This window comes from Panulirus ornatus, chromosome 13 (assembly GCF_036320965.1).
Source record: "Panulirus ornatus isolate Po-2019 chromosome 13, ASM3632096v1, whole genome shotgun sequence".
Lineage (NCBI taxonomy): Eukaryota > Metazoa > Arthropoda > Malacostraca > Decapoda > Palinuridae > Panulirus > Panulirus ornatus.
The window spans coordinates 60,725,368-60,745,668 of NC_092236.1; the positions used below are offsets into that span (position 1 = coordinate 60,725,368).

Consider the following 20,301-nt stretch of genomic DNA (forward strand, 5'->3'; position numbering starts at 1 on the left):
AGCCTTATATAGACAGACAGGAAAATGCCTGTAATCATACAAGAGTGGATGGAGAGTAGAGCAAAAGTTTTGGTATACATGTGGGTGTAAGGCAGGGCTGTGATGTCACCGTGGCTTTCTAACATGTATATATGGTAGGAGTGTTAAGAGAGGTGAAACCAAAACTATGGAAAAGGGGTCAGAGATGGCATGCAGTAGTGAGGTATGGTGGCAAGTGACAAGCCTGTTTATGGATGATGCAGAGTTCTTTGCTGAGAGTAAAAAGGAGTTGCAGCAGATTGTACCTGTGTCTTATGATATGTTTAAGCACAGGTGACAGAAGGTAAATGTGAGTAAATGTAGAGAACTAGTGTTAGAAAGGAAATAGAGTAAAAGCATAGATTTGGTACAGCTTTAAAAAGTGAGAGAAAAAGTGTACTAAACAGTGTTATAGATATGGGGATAGAAAGAATGGAAGATGTGAGAGAATTTCTAGTATTCAAGAAGGCAGGAGTGCAAATATGAAAGTGAACAAAGGATTAAGGGACAGCTAAGTCCTCCCAACCCTGATCTAAGCAGCTAAAACATGGATATGGAATGAGTCACATAAGTGAAAAATCCAGGCTGTGGTAATCTGCTATTTGAGAGGAGCATGTGGTTTGAATAAATGAAATGAAGAAAGAAATGAGGGGGTGTATGAAAGATTTGGTATGACTGGAAATGCAAAGGGAAGAAACTGTGAAGTGGTAGAGTGGATAAAGCATAATACTTTGAGATGGCTTGGGCATGTGGAAAGAATTCTAGACAAGGAATTTACAAGGAGATTGTATGCTTGTATGATTACAGGTGTTGGTGTCAGAGAAAGACTACCTTTGACATGAGGAAATAGAGTGGAAGAGTACTGGAGGGAGAGAAATGGTGGAAGAATGCATGAAATGGTGTATGTGAGAGAAGCACATAAGGAGATTCTTTGCCATGGCCACCCCCTTGATGGGAGTTTCTGCAGGGAATGGGCATCAAAGATATAGATATATACAAACAGACAGATGGTCCCCTACCACCTATTGTACTGCTCTCCATTCACTGCAGTGTTTTTAGATAAGAAGTACAACCCCCCCTACCCATTGCACCATTAAAGAAATCCCAGATCATCCCACTACCTGGGTATTTCACCATCTTCATTGTGAAATGAGAGTCATATCAACCAGCACCCTCTGGCTTCCTCACCCTCCTGTCTCAACTGTACACACTTGAGGGAAATTTTACTAACAAACATCACCTTCTCCACTGCTGTTCGGACCAGTCCTTGCATTTCTTTGCAAAAACCTTCTCATTCTCTAAGCCAGGCCAGTCTATAATAAATACCAGGTGAGGAAGAGTCTAGACAACTAAAAGTACTATGACTGAGGTCATTTTTTACACATGAAAACAAAAATGTTGATATTGGGTAAGGCTACATTTAGAATATCAGTTACATTTCTGGGTATCACAAAAAATCCCTACCAGGTCACAATATCAGTATGGTATATGTTAACTTTGGCAATGAAGCAAATCTAACAAAGAATCAGATAATCTGATTTATCTAAATTTGTAGATTTTGTAGCGCTAGAACCTTATTGTTATTCAGCACTTTTGACTATGAAAAAATACTTAAAATTTACAACTACTTATATACAATTATACATTTTGGGCTCCTTTAACATATCATCTAAAGTTTCTCAAACACTTTCATTCTTTCCACAGTTATCATATAATTCATATATAACTCTTGAGATGCCTGTACTTTTCTCATGCTATGAGCACAATTTCCACAATGATATTGCAAGTGCAGGTGTTACACATTAAGATTTTCTATCATTATTAAACTTTGATGGTCTCCAGCGTTAACGAGGTAATGCAAGGAAACAGACGAAAGAATGGCCCAACCCACCCACATATACATGTACATACATATACAGATCCACACACGCACATATACATACCTATGCATTTCAACATATACATACATATACATACAAAGACATATAAACACATGTACATATTCATACATGTTGCCTTCATCAATTCCTGCCACCACCCAGCCACACATGAAATAACACCCTCTTCCCCCCGCGTGCGCGCGAAGTAGCGCTGGGAAAAGACAACAAAGGCCACATTCGTATACACTTAGTATCTAGCTGTCATGTGTAATGCACCGAAACCATAGCTCCCTTTCCACATCCAGGCCCCACAAAACTTTCCATAGTTTACCCCAAACGCTTCACATGTCCCAGTTCAATCCATTGACAGCACGTTGACCCCGGTATACCACATCATTCCAATTCACTCTATTCCTTACATGCCTTTCACCCTCCTGTATGCTTAGGCCCTGATAACTCAAAATCTTTTTCACTTCACCCTTCCACCTCCAATTTGGTCTCCCACTTCTCCTCATTCCCTCCACCTCTGACATATATATCCTCTTTGTCAGTCTTTCCTCACTCATTCTCTCCATGTGACCAAACCATTTCAATACACCCACTCCTGCTCCCTCAACTACAATCTTTTTATTGCCACACATCTCTCTTACCCTCTCATTACTTAATCAAACCATCTCACACCACATATTGTCCTCAAACATCTCATTTCCAACACATCCACACTCCTCCGCACAACCCTATCTAACACCCATGCATCATAACCATACAACATTGATGGAACCACTATTCCTTCAAACATACCCATTTTTGCTCTCTAACGTTCTCACCTTCCACACATTCTTCTATGCTCCCAGAACCTTTGCCCCCTCCTCCACCCTGTGACTCACTTCTGCTTCCATGGTTCCACCTACTCACAAATCCACTCCCAGATATCTAAAACACCTCACTTCCTCCAGTTTTTCTCCATTCAAACTTACCTCCCAATTGACTTGTCCCACAATCCTATGGAACCTAATAACCTTGCTCTTATTCACATTTACTCTCAGCTTTCTTCTTTCACATACTTTACCAAACTCAGTCACCAACTTCTGCAGCTTCTCAACCGAATCAGCCACCAGCGCTGAATCATGAGCGAACAACAACTGACATTTCCCAAGCCCTCTCATCCACAACAGACTGCATACTTGCTCCTCTTTCCAAAACTCTTGCATTCATCTCCCTAACAACCCCATCCATAAACAAATTAAACAACCATGGGGACATCACACACCCATGCTGCAAACCGACATTCACTGGGAACCAGTCACTTTCTTCTCTTCCTACTCACACACATGCCTTACATCCTCGATAAAAACTTTGCTTCTAGCAACTTACCTCCCACACCACATACTCTTAATACCTTCCACACAGCATCTCTATCAACTCTATCATATGCCTTCTCCAGATCCATAAATGCTACATACAAATCCATCTGCTTTTCTAAGTATTTCTCACATACATTCTTCAAAGCAAACACCTAGTCCACATATCCTCTACCTTTTATGAAACCACACTGCTCCTCCCCAATCTGATGCTCTGTACATGCCTTCATCCTCTCAATCAATACCCTCCCATATAAATTCCCAGGAATACTCAACAAACTTATACCTCTGTAATTTGAACACTCACCTTCATCCCCTTTGCCTTCGTACAATGGCACTATACATGCATTCTGCCAATCCTCAGGCACTTCACCATGAGCCGTACATACACTGAATATCCTCACCAACCAGTCAACAACACAGTCACCCCCTTTTTTTTTTTCAATAATTCCACAGCAATACCATCCAAACCCACTGCCTTGCCGGCTTTCATCTTCCGCAAAGCTTTCACTACCTCTTCTCTGTTTACCAAATCATTCTCCCTGACCCTCTCACTTCGCACATCACCTCGGCCAAAACACCCTATATTTGCCACTCTATCATCAAACACATTCAACAAACCTTCGAAATACTCACTCTATCTCCCTCTCACTTCACTTCTACTTGTTATCACCTCCCCATTTGCCCCCTTCACTGATGTCCCCATTTGTTCTATAGTCTTACACAATTTATTTACCTCCTTCCAAAACATCTTTTATTCTCCCTAAAATCTAATGATACTCTCTCACCCCAACTCTCATTTGCCCTCTTTTTCACCTATTGCACCTTTCTCTTGACCTCTTGCCTCTTTCTTTTATACATCTGCGGTCATTTGCACTATTTCCCTGCAAAAATCATCCAAAAGCCTCTTTCTTCTCTTTCACTAATAATCTTACTTCTCCATCCCATCACTCACTACCCTTTCTAATCTGCCCACCTCCCACCTTTCTCATGCCACAGGCATCTTTTGTGCAAGCCATCACTGCTTCTCTAAATATATCCCATTCCCCCCCTATTCCCCTTATATTATTTACTCTCACCTTTTTCCATTCTGCACTCAATCTCTCCTGGTACTTCATCACACAAGTCCCCTTTCCAAGCCCACTTACTCTCACCACTCTCTTCACCCCAACATTCTCTCTTCTTTTCTGAAAACCTCTACATATCTTCACCTTTTCCTCCACAAAATAATGATCAGACATCCCTCCAGTTGCCCATCTTAGCAGATTAAATCTAAGTCTCTCTTTCGTGTGCCTATCAATTAACACATAATCCAATAATGCTCTCTGGCCATCTCTCCTACTTACATACGTATACTTAGGTATATCTCTCTTTTTAAACCAGGTATTCCCAATCACCAGTCCTTTTTCAGCACACAAATCTACAAACTCTTCATTTCCATTTACAACACTGAACACCACATGTACACCAGTTATACCCTCAACTGCCACATTACTCATCTTTGCAATCAAATCACCCATCACTATAACACGATCTCGTGCATCAAAGCTGCTAACACACTCACTCGGCTACTCCCAAAACACTTGCCTCTCGTGATCTTTCTTCTCATGACCAGGTGCATATGCACCAATAATCATCCATCTCTCTCCATCCACTTTCAGTTTTACCCATATCAATCTAGACATACAGGATTATACCCCTGATTTTGAAATAACCATTAAATCTATATGTATTTTTTTTATTTTTGTTTTATGTTGAAGGCTTCAGTCACAGAAAAACGTCCACATCAAAGCCAGGCCTTAATAGAAATATAAAAAGAATTATGAAAAAGAAAAAGAAAAGACAAGGGAAAGTTACAAATCTTCGAGGAAGTGAAGTGAAAAACTTATCTTTTGAAATGTGCCTGATCACAGTTATTGGGAAAAACATGAGAAGGTAGGGAGTTCCAAAGCTTCGACGTGTAGGGAAGTATCTGTGTTCTACACTGTGAAACCTGGATGTATATGTGACTTATCTGATTCAACATATATAATCTATTATTACATATTTTATTATACTTAATCGCCATTTCCCACTTCAGCGAGGTAGCACAAAGAAATACACGAAGAACAGCTAATCCACTCATATACACATATATATACATAAACTCCCAAACACGGACATATACATACATATGCATATTAACACATACACACATACATACGCATAAACACACACACACACACAAACACACACACACACATATATATATATACATATATATATTATTTTTTTTATTTATTATACTTTGTCGCTGTCTCCCGCGTTTGCGAGGTAGCGCAAGGAAACAGACGAAAGAAATGGCCCAACCCCCCCCCATACACATGTATATACATACGTCCACACACGCAAATATACATACCTACACAGCTTTCCATGGTTTACCCCAGACGCTTCACATGCCTTGCTTCAATCCACTGACAGCACGTCAACCCCGGAATACCACACCGCTCCAATTCACTCTATTCCTTGCCCTCCTCTCACCCTCCTGCATGTTCAGGCCCCGATCACACAAAATCTTTTTCACTCCATCTTTCCACCTCCAATTTGGTCTCCCTCTTCTCCTTGTTCCCTCCACCTCTGACACATATATCCTCTTGGTCAATCTTTCCTCACTCATCCTCTCCATGTGCCCAAACCACTTCAAAACACCCTCTTCTGCTCTCTCAACCACGCTCTTTTTATTTCCACACATCTCTCTTACCCTTACGTTACTCACTCGATCAAACCACCTCACACCACACATTGTCCTCAAACATCTCAGTTCCAGCACATCCATCCTCCTGCGCACAACTCTATCCATAGCCCATGCCTCGCAACCATACAACATTGTTGGAACCACTATTCCTTCAAACATACCCATTTTTGCTTTCCGAGATAATGTTCTCGACTTCCACACATTTTTCAAGGCCCCCAGGATTTTCGCCCCCTCCCCCACCCTATGATCCACTTCTGCTTCCATGGTTCCATCCGCTGCCAGATCCACTCCCAGATATCTAAAACACTTCACTTCCTCCAGTTTTTCTCCATTCAAACTCACCTCCCAATTGACTTGACCCTCAACCCTACTGTACCTAATAACCTTGCTCTTATTCACATTTACTCTTAACTTTCTTCTTCCACACACTTTTCCAAACTCAGTCACCAGCTTCTGCAGTTTCTCACATGAATCAGCCACCAGCGCTGTATCATCAGCGAACAACAACTGACTCACTTCCCAAGCTCTCTCATCCCCAACAGACTTCATACTTGCCCCTCTTTCCAAAACTCTTGCATTTACCTCCCTAACAACCCCATCCATAAACAAATTAAACAACCATGGAGACATCACACACCCCTGCCGCAAACCTACATTCACTGAGAACCAATCACTTTCCTCTCTTCCTACACGTACACATGCCTTACATCCTCGATAAAAACTTTTCACTGCTTCTAACAACTTTCCTCCCACACCATATATTCTTAATACCTTCCACAGAGCATCTCTATCAACTCTATCATATGCCTTCTCCAGATCCATAAATGCTACATACAAATCCATTTGCTTTTCTAAGTATTTCTCACATACATTCTTCAAAGCAAACACCTGATCCACACATCCTCTACCACTTCTGAAACCACACTGCTCTTCCCCAATCTGATTCTCTGTACATGCCTTCACCCTCTCAATCAATACCCTCCCATATAATTTACCAGGAATACTCAACAAACTTATACCTCTGTAATTTGAGCACTCACTCTTATCCCCTTTGCCTTTGTACAATGGCACTATGCACGCATTCCCCTAATCCTCAGGCACCTCACCATGAGTCATACATACATTAAATAACCTTACCAACCAGTCAACAATACAGTCACCCCCTTTTTTAATAAATTCCACTGCAATACCATCCAAACCTGCTGCCTTGCCGGCATATATATATATATATATATATATTTTTTTTTCTTTGTCGCTGTCTCCCACGTTTGCGAGGTAGCGCAAGGAAACAGACGAAAGAAATGGCCCAACCCACCCCCATACACATGTATATACATACGTCCACACACGCAAATATACATACCTACACAGCTTTCCATGGTTTACCCCAGACGCTTCACATGCCCTGATTCAATCCACTGACAGCACGTCAACCCCGGTATACCACATCGCTCCAATTCACTCTATTCCTTGCCCTCCTTTCACCCTCCTGCATGTTCAGGCCCCGATCACACAAAATCTTTTTCACTCCATCTTTCCACCTCCAATTTGGTCTCCCTCTTCTCCTCGTTCCCTCCACCTCCGACACATATATCCTCTTGGTCAATCTTTCCTCACTCATTCTCTCCATGTGCCCAAACCATTTCAAAACACCCTCTTCTGCTCTCTCAACCACGCTCTTTTTATTTCCACACATCTCTCTTACCCTTACGTTACTTACTCGATCAAACCACCTCACACCACACATTGTCCTCAAACATCTCATTTCCAGCACATCCATCCTCCTGCGCACCACTCTATCCATAGCCCACGCCTCACAACCATACAACATTGTTGGAACCACTATTCCTTCAAACATACCCATTTTTGCTTTCAGAGATAATGTTCTCGACTTCCATACATTCTTCAAGGCTCCCAGGATTTTCGCCCCCTCCTCCACCCTATGATTCACTTCCGCTTCCATGGTTCCATCCGCTGCCAGATCAACTCCCAGATATCTAAAACACTTTACTTCCTCCAGTTTTTCTCCATTCAAACTCACCTCCCAATTGACTTGACCCTCAACCCTACTGTACCTAATAACCTTGCTCTTATTCACATTTACTCTTAACTTTCTTCTTTCACACACTTTAACAAACTCAGTCACCAGCTTCTGCAGTTTCTCACATGAATCAGCCACCAGCGCTGTATCATCAGCGAACAACAACTGACTCACTTCCCAAGCTCTCTCATCCCTAACAGACTTCATACTTGCCCCTCTTTCCAAAACTCTTGCATTCACCTCCCTAACAACCCCATCCATAAACAAATTAAACAACCATGGAGACATCACACACCCCTGCCGCAAACCTACATTCACTGAGAACCAATCACTTTCCTCTCTTCCTACAAGTACACATGCCTTACATCCTCCATAAAAACTTTTCACCGCTTCTAACAACTTTCCTCCCACACCATATATTCTTAATACCTTCCACAGAGCATCTCTATCAACTCTATCATATGCCTTCTCCAGATCCATAAATGCTACATACAAATCCATTTGCTTTTCTAAGTATTTCTCACATACATTCTTCAAAGCAAACACCTGATCCACACACCCTCTACCACTTCTGAAACCACACTGCTCTTCCCCAATCTGATGCTCTGTACATGCCTTCACCCTCTCAATCAATACCCTCCCATATAATTTACCAGGAATACTCAACAAACTTATACCTCTGTAATTTGAGCACTCACTCTTATCCCCTTTGCCTTTGTACAATGGCACTATGCATGCATTCCGCCAATCCTCAGGCACCTCACCATGAGTCATACATTCATTAAATAACCTTACCAACCAGTCAACAATACAGTCACCCCCTTTTTTAATAAATTCCACTGCAATACCATCCAAACCTGCTGCCTTGCCGGCTTTCATCTTCCGCAAAGCTTTTACTACCTCTTCTCTGTTTACCAAATCATATAAATGCCCATACACAGACATATACATACATATAAATATCAACACATCCACATACATACATATATATACATATGTACATCACTTTCATCCATTCTACAGCTCCATATCCAAATCCAGGCCCAACAAACTTTTCCATGGTTTACCCCAGATATTTCACATGCCCTGGTTCAGTCCAGTGACAGCATGTTGACCCCAGTATACCACATCATTCTAATTCACCCTATTCCTTGCGTGCCTCTGACCCTCCTGTACGTTCAGGCCCTGATTGCTCAAAATCTTTTTCACTCCATCCTTCCACCTCCAATTTGGTGTCCCACTTCTTGTTCCCTCCACCTCTGACACATATATTCTCTGTGTCAGTTTTTCCTCACTCATTCTCTCCATATGTCCAAAACATTTAAACACACCCTCTTCTGCTCTCTTAATCACACTTTTTATTTCCACACATCTCTCTTATTCTTTCCGTACTTACTCGATCAAACCACCTCACACCACATATTGTCCTTAAACATTTCATTTCCAATACATCCACCCTCCTCTGTACAAGCCTATCTATACCCCATGCTTCACAACCATATATAACTTTGTTGGAACTACCATTTCTACAAACATACCCATTTTTGCTCTCCAAGATAATGTTCTCTCCTTCCACACATTCTTCATCACTCCCAGAACCTTCACCCCCTCACCCACCCTGTGACTCACTTCTGCTTCCATGGTTCCATTCCCTGCTAAGTCCAATCACAGATATCTAAAACTCTTCACTTCCTCCAATTTTTCTCCATTCAAACTTACATCCCAATTAACTTGTCCCTCAACCTATTGAACCTAATAACCTTGCTCTTATTCACATTTACTCTTAACTTTATCTTATTATACTCGCTTTTTCCCACAGCAGAAAGGCAGCACCAGGAAACAGACAAAGAATGGCCCATCCACTCATATACACATATATATAAATGCCCATACATGCACATATATATATACATAAATGCCCACACATGTACATATACGTATGAACACATACACATATACATATACATACAAAGACATATATACACAAGTACATATTCAAACTTGCTTGCCTTCATCGAAAAGCAAAAATAGGTATGTTTGAAGGAATAGTAATTCCAGCAACATTATATGGTTGCGAGGCATGGGCTACAGATAGCGTTGTATGGAGGAGGGTGGATGTGTTGGGAAAGAAATATTTGAAGACAATATGTGGTGTGAGGTGGTTTGATTAAGTAATGATAGAGTAAGAGAGATGAGTGGAAATGAAAAGAATGTGGTTGAGAGAGCAGAAGAGGGTGTGTGAAATGGATGTCAATGGTCTGAACTAGGGCATGTGAAATGTCTGGGGTAAATCTTGGAAAGGTCTGTGGGGCCTGGATGTGGATAGGAAGCTGTGGTTTCAGTGCATTACACATGACAGCAAGAGACCGAGTGTGAACAAATGCAGCCTTTTTATGTTTTCCTGGAGCTACCTCACTGAAGCAGGGTGCAGCAATACTGTTTCCTTCGGGACATGGAAGCACCAGGAATGGATGAAGACAAGCTAGTATGAACATGTATATGTCTGTGTATGTGTGTGTATATGTATGTATGTATGTATGTATATGTTGATAAGTATATAAACATACATGTATATGTGCGTGAATGAGCGTTTCTGTATATACATGTGTGTATGAGTGGATGGGCTATTCTTCGTCTGAGTGAAACAAAGCTCAAGGGTAAGGGGAAAGAATGGTTTGGAAAAGTCTTGGGAGTAAAGTCTGGGGTTGCTGAGAGGACTAGAGCTAAGGAAGGAGTAACACTACTCTTAAAGCAAGAAATGTGGGAGTATGTGATAGCATGTAAGAAAGTAAATTCTAGATTGATGTCGGTAAAACTGAAAGTGGATGGAGAGAGAGGGATGATTATTGGTGCTTATGCACCTGGTCATGAGCAGAAAGATCATGAGAGGCAAGTGTTTTGGGAGCAGCTGTGAGTGTGTCATCAGCTAACAACTGACTCACTTCCCAGGCCCTTTCATCCCCAACAGACTGCATAATTGCCCCTCTCTCCAAAACTCTTGCATTTACCTCCCTAACCACCCCATCCATAAACAAATTAAACAACTATGGGGACATCACATACCCCGTGCTGCAGACTGACATTCATTGAGAACCAATCACTCTCCTCTCTTCCTACTCATACACATGCTTACACTCTTGATAAAAAAATTTCACTGCTTCTAGTAGCTTAACTCCCAAACTGTATACTCTTAATACCTTCCACAAAGCATCTCTATCCACCCTGTCATATGCCTTCTCCAGATCCATAAATACTACATAAAAATACTTCTGTTTATCTAAATATTTATCACATACATTCTTCAAAGCAAACACCTGATCCACACATCCTCTACCACTTCTGAAACCACACTGCTCCTCCCAATCTGATGCTCTGTACAAACATTCACCCTCTCAATCAATACCATCCCATACAATTTTCCAGGAATACTCAACAAACTTATGCCTCTGTAGTTTGAAAACTCACCTTTATCCCCTTTGTATTTGTACAATGGCACTATACATGCAATTTGCCAATTCTCAGGCACTTCACCATGATCCATACATACACTGAATATCCTTACCAACCAATCAAGAAAACAGTCACCCTCTTTCTTAATAAATTCAAATGCATTACCATCCAAACCCACTGCCTTGCTGGATTTCATCTTCCACTACAATTTCACCACCTCTTCCCTTTTCACCAAACCGTTCTCCATGACTTTCTCACTTTGCACACCACTCCAACCAAAACACCCTACATCTGCCACTCTATCATCAAACATCAACAAACCTTCAAAATACTCACTCCATCTCCTCAATTCATCACTACCTGTTATCACTTCCCCAATTGCCCCCTTTACCAGTGTTCTCATTTGTTCTTTTGTCTTATGCACATTATCTACCTCCTTCCAAAACATCTTTTCACTCTCCCTAAAATTTAATGATACTCTCTCATCCCAACTCTCATATGCCCTCTTTTTCAAATCTTGCACCTTCCTCTTAACATCCTGCCACTTTCTCATTTAAATCTCCCACTCATTTGCACTACTTCCATGTATTGCCCAAATGCCTCTCTTCTCTCCTTTATTAACAACTTTATTTCTTCATCCCACCACTTTCTAATCTGCCCACCTCCCACCTTTCTCATGCCACATGCATCTTTTGCACATGTCATCACTGCTTCCCTAAATAAATCCCATTCCTCACCCACTCCCCTTACATTATTTGCTCTCACCTTTTGCCATTCTACACTCAATCTCTCCTGGTACTTCCTCACACAAGTCTCCTTTCAAAGCTCACTTACTCTCTTCTCCCCAACATCCTCTCTTCTTTATTGAAAACCTCTATAAATCTTAACCTTTGCCTTCATAAAATAGTGATCAGACATCCCACCAGCTGCCCCTCTCAGCATATTAACTCCCAAAAGTCTCTCTTTTACATGCCTATCAATTAACATGTAATCTAAAAATGTCCTTTGACCATCTCTCCTACTCACATACATATACTTGTGTACATCTCTCTTTTGAAACAGGTATTCCCAATCACCAACAGGAATTCCCAATCACCAGTCTTTTTTCAGCATATAAATCCACAAGCTCTTCACCACTTCCATTCACAACACTGAATACCCAATGTACACCACTCATACCCTCAACTGCCGCGTTACTTAACTTCACATCTAAATCATCCATCACTATTACCCGTCTCATGCACCAAAACTGCTGACACACTCACTCAGCTGCTCCCAAAACACTTGCCTCTCAAGATCTTTCTTCTCTTGACCAGGGGAAAAAAGTACCAATAACCTATATCTCTCTATCCCCTTTCAGTTTAATCGACATCAATCAAGAATTTACTTCCTTACACTCTATCACACACTCCCTCAACTCATGTTTTAGTAGTGCTACTCCTTCCTTAGCTCTTGTCCTCTCACCAACTCCTGACTTTACTCCCAAGACTTTCCCAAACTATTTTTTTCCTTTAAAATGTATATTTCTAAGAAACATGTTCAGCTGCATTTCACTATGTAAAGCACTTTGAAAGATACAATAATGCAGAGTGAAGGATCAGTTATAAGAATAAAAACTATTCAAAAATAAGAACTTTAATTTTTGAATACAAAACTGTCAAAAATGTATGATTTGGCCAGAATTCTCAAAAAGACTCCTTCCTTTTACTCTAAATATTCTGATCAAATTTTCTGCATATTTGGTAATACATTAAAACTTTTACTGACTTGATTTTGCCTATGTCTCTGTCATTTACTGGCAAACACTTCTAATTTTTCTCAAATCTTCATTCAAATCATTCTTCTTCACCATTCAAAACAGTTTTCATGTAATATGGCCTGATATAGAAAATACAGCTTCTTTGAATACTGAAAAAAATAAGATCAAATTCATACTTATGCTTTTTTATGGATATCTGATACATTCTGTAATCAACCCAAAAACTAATTTAGCACTTAAAGGTTAGTAACGAAATTACCACAAAATATCTTAAATGAAAGTGAAATAATGCTCCTATTGAAGTTGATTTATGTCACAATCATTACACTTCAATACAGGATTATGTCTGCCAAAATTAACACCATGAGTGAAAAGTCACTTTCAGTACAGCTGCATCATCATTAATGGATGGAAATTAATAGTATTAAAAAGATCCTTTCTCTACAGGAGTAGTTTCAAAACTGGGGGAGCCCATAAAGGGGACCTAAGGTTATATAATAATGGAACACTACACAAAAGCCTGGAAGGAGATTTTTCTACTGGACTAAAATCTAACTAGTAATTGCAATATTCTTTCTCCCACATCTAATTTGGATAAGAGTCCAATTAAGCTCCAAATCAGTATCAAATATGAACAGAACATAAGAGTGGACAGGTGTGATCTGGAACACTATACAAAATATGGTGACAATGGTGAAGCTTACGAAAATCAGGCTAAATGTGCAGTTGATTAATGTAAAACATAATAATCATATACAGTTAATCAAGAGAACTTATAAACAGATAACCTAACCTCCCTAATCAATCAAGATTATGACAAATATTATGATAAATTTGATCTACAACTGGGGACTAAATGGAATGGCTGCTTCTGGGAAGGTGGGAAGGCACCAAAAATGGCCACTCAGTGTGCCTTTAATTAGTTCACATATGTGGGCAATATCCCTGGGGATAGGGGAGAAAGAATACTTCCCACGTATTCCCTGCGTGTCGTAGAAGGCGACTAAAAGGGGAGGGAGCGGGTGGCTGGAAATCCTCCCCTCTCGTTTTTTTTTAATTTTCCAAAAGATGGAACAGAGAAGGGGGCCAGGTGAGGATTTTCCCTCTAAGGCCCAGTCCTCTGTTCTTAATGCTACCTCGCAAATGCGGGAAATGGCGAATCGTATGAAAAAAAAAAAAAAAAAAAAAAAATGTGGGCAATAAATGTTTTCAATCCTACATCAGCCTGATGCACTTTGGTTAGAACACAGAAAATTCAGATTAACCTTGGCTACTAATGGAAGATGAGATATACTGATTTATCACAAGTTTCACTTACCTTAATTTCACATTTCTCAATATATTCTTAACCCTCAAAACTATCATCTTATTAAGTATTGTAAAATAAAACACGATATTCCATACATAATTCTGCCATTCCTGTTCTATGCTCAAAACACTATACTAACGTTTACACACAAAACCACAGTACATCCATTGCTATTAGATGCAGAACTAAACTTATCAATCTATTCATTTTAATATTTCCAAAAAATCATTGTCGACAAAAAAAATCCCAACTAAAATATATAATTAACAAATCATGGTCTCTCACAATGCTTGGTAATGGCAATGAAAATTCTGAACAACTCCGAAAATAAATCCATTGACAAAATAGGTGTCAGGGTCAGGGTGAGGGGAAGGCTAGGATCACAGGTGGGTCTGGGGGTAAGTTACATGACTTCATTCTCGAATGTCAGTAGTAGGGAACAAGTACAAATATACATTGTAAATCCGGCGCCAATTAATTTTCATATAACTCAGAATACAACAATCGCTACTGATAAAGACGCAGTATACAAAGCAATAATACTTAAATAAGCGAGTAGAATACCATCACATTATACCTGTCAAACGACCAAACTCAATACTAAAGCGATCCATCTCACATATATAGCAATCATATCCTAAACGTTCATTTCTTTTATAATTGAAAAGTTTAAATTATAATTCAACGTATTATTAGTATAATATCACTACAGATTATCTATTTACACAAATATATGAGATAATGTTATATAATTTTCATTAACACTGTATCAAATTCTTTGTGTTTACATTTTCCTTTAAAGATAGATTGGTTGCACGTGAGCACATTGTTCTGTTGGTGTATGATCTAGTGTTCAGATTACCTAGACTTCAGATCTGTAATATTTTACTACCAGCACTCACAATATTGTCTGTCGTCCCTTCCTGCCACCACCAAGGTTCACGTGTTTCTATGCAAAGATTGGTGTTGGTCGGTGGGAACCAAGTGTGATGGGATTTAAATGACTTTGTTAAGTACTTGCACCTGATAAGGTGTATTGCCTTCACGAAAGATGTCGTGCCACATTTATAGAAAAATTACATGTTAAATAAGATTGTATGAACTGCTAAAGTGCGATTTCATCTTAATTATATCATCACGGACAGGTGGGGAAGGGAAAGAAGGTTATGGGAGCGATGAATATGTGGAAGGAGAGACCATTATCTCGGAAAGCAAAAATGGGTATATTTGAAGGAATAGTTTCCAACAATATTATATATTTGTGAGGCGTGGTCTATATATAGAGAGCTGTACGGAGAAAGAAGGTTGGATGTGTTGGAAATGAAATGTTTGAGGACAATATGTAGTGTGAGGTGGTTTAATCAAGTAATGAAAGGGTAAGAGAGCTGTGTGGTAATAAAAAGTTTGGTTGAGAGAGCAGAAGAGTGTTGAAATGGTATAGACACATGGAGAAAATGAGTGAGAAAAGATTAACAAAGAGGATATATGGAGGGAACAAGGAGAAGCGGGAGACCACATTGGAGGTGAAAGGATAGAGTAAAAAAAATTGAGCGATCAGGCCCCCGAACATACAGGAGGGTGAAAGACGTGCAAGGAATAGTGTGAATTGGAACGATGTGGTATACCGTGGTTGACTTGCTGTCACTGAAACTTTTGTGGGGCCTGGATGTGGAAAGGGAGCTGTGGTTTCGGTGAATTACACATGACAGCTAGAGACTGAGTGTGAACGAGGGGGGATTGGGGGGTGGGGGGAGCCGTTTCCTGTGTGGCGGGATGGCGACAGGAATGGATGAAGGCAGCAAGTATGGATGTGTACATTTATATATATGTATATGTATATGTATGTATACGTTGAAATGTATATGTATGTATTTGTGCGTATATGGGCGTTTATATATATATATATATATATATATATATATATATATATATATATATATATTTTTTTTTTTTTTTTTTTCTTTTTTTTTTTTTGCTTTGTCGCTGTCTCCCGCGTTTGCGAGGTAGCGCAAGAAAACAGACGAAAGAGATGGCCCAACCCACCCCCATACACATGTATATACAAACGTCCACACACGCAAATATACATACCTACACAGCTTTCCATGGTTTACCCCAGACGCTTTACATGCCCTGATTCAATCCACTGACAGCACGTCAACCCCGGTATACCACATCGATCCAATTCACTCTATTCCTTGCCCTCCTCTCACCCTCCTGCATGTTCAGGCCCCGATCACACAAAATCTTTTTCACTCCATCTTTCCACCTCCAATTTGGTCTCCCACTTCTCCTTGTTCCCTCCACCTCCGACACATATATCCTCTTGGTCAATCTTTCCTCACTCATTCTCTCAATGTGCCCAAACCATTTCAAAACACCCTCTTCTGCTCTCTCAAGCACGCTCTTTTTATTTCCACACATCTCTCTTACCCTTACGTTACTTACTCGATCAAACCACCTCACACCACACATTGTCCTCAAACATTTCATTTCCAGCACATCCATCCTCCTGCGCACAACTCTATCCATAGCCCACGCCTCGCAACCATACAACATTGTTGGAACCACTATTCCTTCAAACATACCAATTTTTGCTTTCCGAGATAATGTTCTCGACTTCCACACATTCTTCAAGGCTCCCAGGATTTTCGCCCCCTCCCCCACCCAATGATCCACTTCCGCTTCCATGGCTCCATCCGCTGCCAGATCCAATCCCAGATATCTAAAACACTTTACTTCCTCCAGTTTTTCTCCATTCAAACTTACCTCCCAATTGACTTGACCCTCAACCCTACTGTACCTAATTACCTTGCTCTTATTCACATTTACTCTTAACTTTCTTCTTTCACACACTTTACCAAACTCAGTCACCAGCTTCTGCAGTTTCTCACATGAATCAGCCACCAGCGCTGCATCATCAGCGAACAACAACTGACTCACTTCCCAAGCTCTCTCATCCTCAACAGACTTCATACTTGCCCCTCTTTCCAAAAATCTTGCATTCACCTCCCTAACAACCCCATCCATAAACAAATTAAACAACCATGGAGACATCACACACCCCTGCCGCAAACCTACATATATATATATATATATATATATATATATATATATATATTTTTTTTTTTTTTTTTTTTTTTTTTGTTATACTTTGTCGCTGTCTCCCGCGTTTGCGAGGTAGCGCAAGGAAACAGACGAAAGAAATGGCCCAACCCCCCCCCCATACACATGTATATACATACGTCCACACACGCAAATATACATACCTACACAGCTTTCCATGGTTTACCCCAGACGCTTCACATGCCTTGATTCAATCCACTGACAGCACGTCAACCCCGGTATACCACATCGCTCCAATTCACTCTATTCCTTGCCCTCCTTTCACCCTCCTGCATGTTCAGGCCCCGATCACACAAAATCTTTTTCACTCCATCTTTCCACCTCCAATTTGGTCTCCTTCTTCTCCTTGCTCCCTCCACCTCCGACACATATATCCTCTTGGTCAATCTTTCCTCACTCATCCTCTCCATGTGCCCAAACCACTTCAAAACACCCTCTTCTGCTCTCTCAAGCACGCTCTTTTTATTTCCACACATCTCTCTTACCCTTACGTTACTCACTCGATCAAACCACCTCACACCACACATTGTCCTCAAACATCTCATTTCCAGCACATCCATCCTCCTGCGCACAACTCTATCCATAGCCCACGCCTCGCAACCATACAACATTGTTGGAACCACTATTCCTTCAAACATACCCATTTTTGCTTTCCGAGATAATGTTCTCGACTTCCACACATTCTTCAAGGCCCCCAGAATTTTCGCCCCCTCCCCCACCCTATGATCCACTTCCGCTTCCATGGTTCCATCCGCTGCCAGATCCACTCCCAGATATCTAAAACACTTCACTTCCTCCAGTTTTTCTCCATTCAAACTCACCTCCCAATTGACTTGACCCTCAACCCTACTGTACCTAATAACCTTGCTCTTATTCACATTTACTCTTAACTTTCTTCTTTCACACGCTTTACCAAACTCAGTCGCCAGCTTCTGCAGTTTCTCACTTGAATCAGCCACCAGCGCTGTATCATCAGCGAACAACAACTGACTCACTTCCCAAGCTCTCTCATCCACAACAGACTTCATACTTGCCCCTCTTTCCAAAACTCTTGCATTCACCTCCCTAACAACCCCATCCATAAACAAATTAAACAACCATGGAGACATCACACACCCCTGCCGCAAACCTACATTCACTGAGAACCAATCACTTTCCTCTCTTCCTACAAGTACACATGCCTTACATCCTGGATAAAAACTTTTCACTGCTTCTAACAACTTGCCTCCCACACCATATATTCTTAATACCTTCCACAGAGCATCTCTATCAACTCTATCATATGCCTTCTCCAGATCCATAAATGCTACATACAAATCCATTTGCTTTTCTAAGTATTTCTCACATACATTCTTCAAAGCAAACACCTGATCCACACATCCTCTACCACTTCTGAAACCACACTGCTCTTCCCCAATCTGATGCTCTGTACATGCCTTCACCCTCTCAATCAATACCCTCATATAATTTACCAGGAATACTCAACAAACTTATACCTCTGAAATTTGAGCACTCACTCTTATCCCCTTTGCCTTTGTACAATGGCACTATGCACGCATTCCGCCAATCCTCAGGCACCTCACCATGAGTCATACATACATTAAATAACCTTACCAACCAGTCAATAATACAGTCACCCCCTTTTCTAATAAATTCCACTGCAATACCACAATATTGGATCACAATATTGCGCGTGATCAAGATATTCCTATGAGTCCATGGGGAAAATGAAACACAATAAGTTCTCAAGTGCACTTTCGTTTAATAATCACATCATCAGAAGAGACACAAGAGAGAAATATAAGTCAATTGATATACATCGAAGAACGAAGCGAGGGCGCCATTTGGTAAACATGTGAGTGTCCAAAACATTACTTACTTGATCATTACTTACTTGATCAAACCACCTCACACCACATATTGTCCTCAAACACCTCATTTCCAACACATCGACCCTCCTCCACACAACCCTATCTATTGCCCACGCTTCGCAACCATATGACATTGCTGGAAACACTATTCCTTCAAACACCTATTTTTGCTTTCCTAGATAACGTTTTCGCCTTCAACACATTCTTCAGCGCTCCCAGAACCTTCGCCTCCTCCCCCACCCTGTGACTTATTTCTGCTTCCATGGTTCCATCCTCTGCCAAATCCACTCTCAGCTATCTAAAAACACTTCACTTCCTCCAGTTTTTCTCCATTCAAACTTACCTCCCAATTGACTTGACCCTCAACCCTACTGTACCTAATAACCTTGCTCTTATTCACATTTACTCTTAACTTGCTTCTTTCACACACTTTACCAAACTCAGTCACCAGCTTCTGCAGTTTCTCACCCGAATCAGCCACCAGCGCTGTATCACCAGCTAACAGCAACTGACTCACTTCTCAAGCCCTCTCATATCCAATAGACTGCCTACTTGCCCTTCTCTCCAAAACACTTGCATTTGCTTCCCTAACAACTTCATCCATAAACAAATTGAATAATCATGGAGACATCACGTACCCCTCCCGCAAACCGACATTCACTGAGAACCAATCACTTTCCTCTCTTCCTACTCGTACACATAACTTACATCCTCGATAAAAGCTGTTCACTGCTTCTAGCAGCTTACAT

At 40.7% G+C, this 20,301-nt stretch overlaps 2 protein-coding genes across 9 annotated transcripts in view; one reads left to right on the top strand and one right to left on the bottom strand.

Annotated features, from left to right (window-relative positions):
- Gnptab (N-acetylglucosamine-1-phosphate transferase subunits alpha and beta) overlaps positions 1–15,615 on the bottom strand; it is a 160,185-nt gene extending 144,570 nt beyond the window's left edge. For 3 of the 8 annotated variants that reach the window (XM_071669098.1, XM_071669100.1, XM_071669099.1), the window contains exon 1: positions 15,458–15,615. The gene's annotated coding sequence lies outside the window, so the exon portion shown is untranslated. Of the gene's footprint in view, positions 1–14,840; positions 15,025–15,119; positions 15,153–15,343; positions 15,399–15,457 lie in introns of those variants that run through there. The other 5 variants (XM_071669093.1, XM_071669095.1, XM_071669094.1 and 2 more) reach the window with 5 other exon arrangements.
- The window catches only part of LOC139752964 (TBCC domain-containing protein 1-like), a 152,165-nt gene continuing 147,334 nt past the window's right edge, over positions 15,471–20,301 (top strand). The window contains exon 1 of the mRNA XM_071669107.1: positions 15,471–15,492. The gene's annotated coding sequence lies outside the window, so the exon portion shown is untranslated. The remainder of the gene's footprint in view (positions 15,493–20,301) is intronic.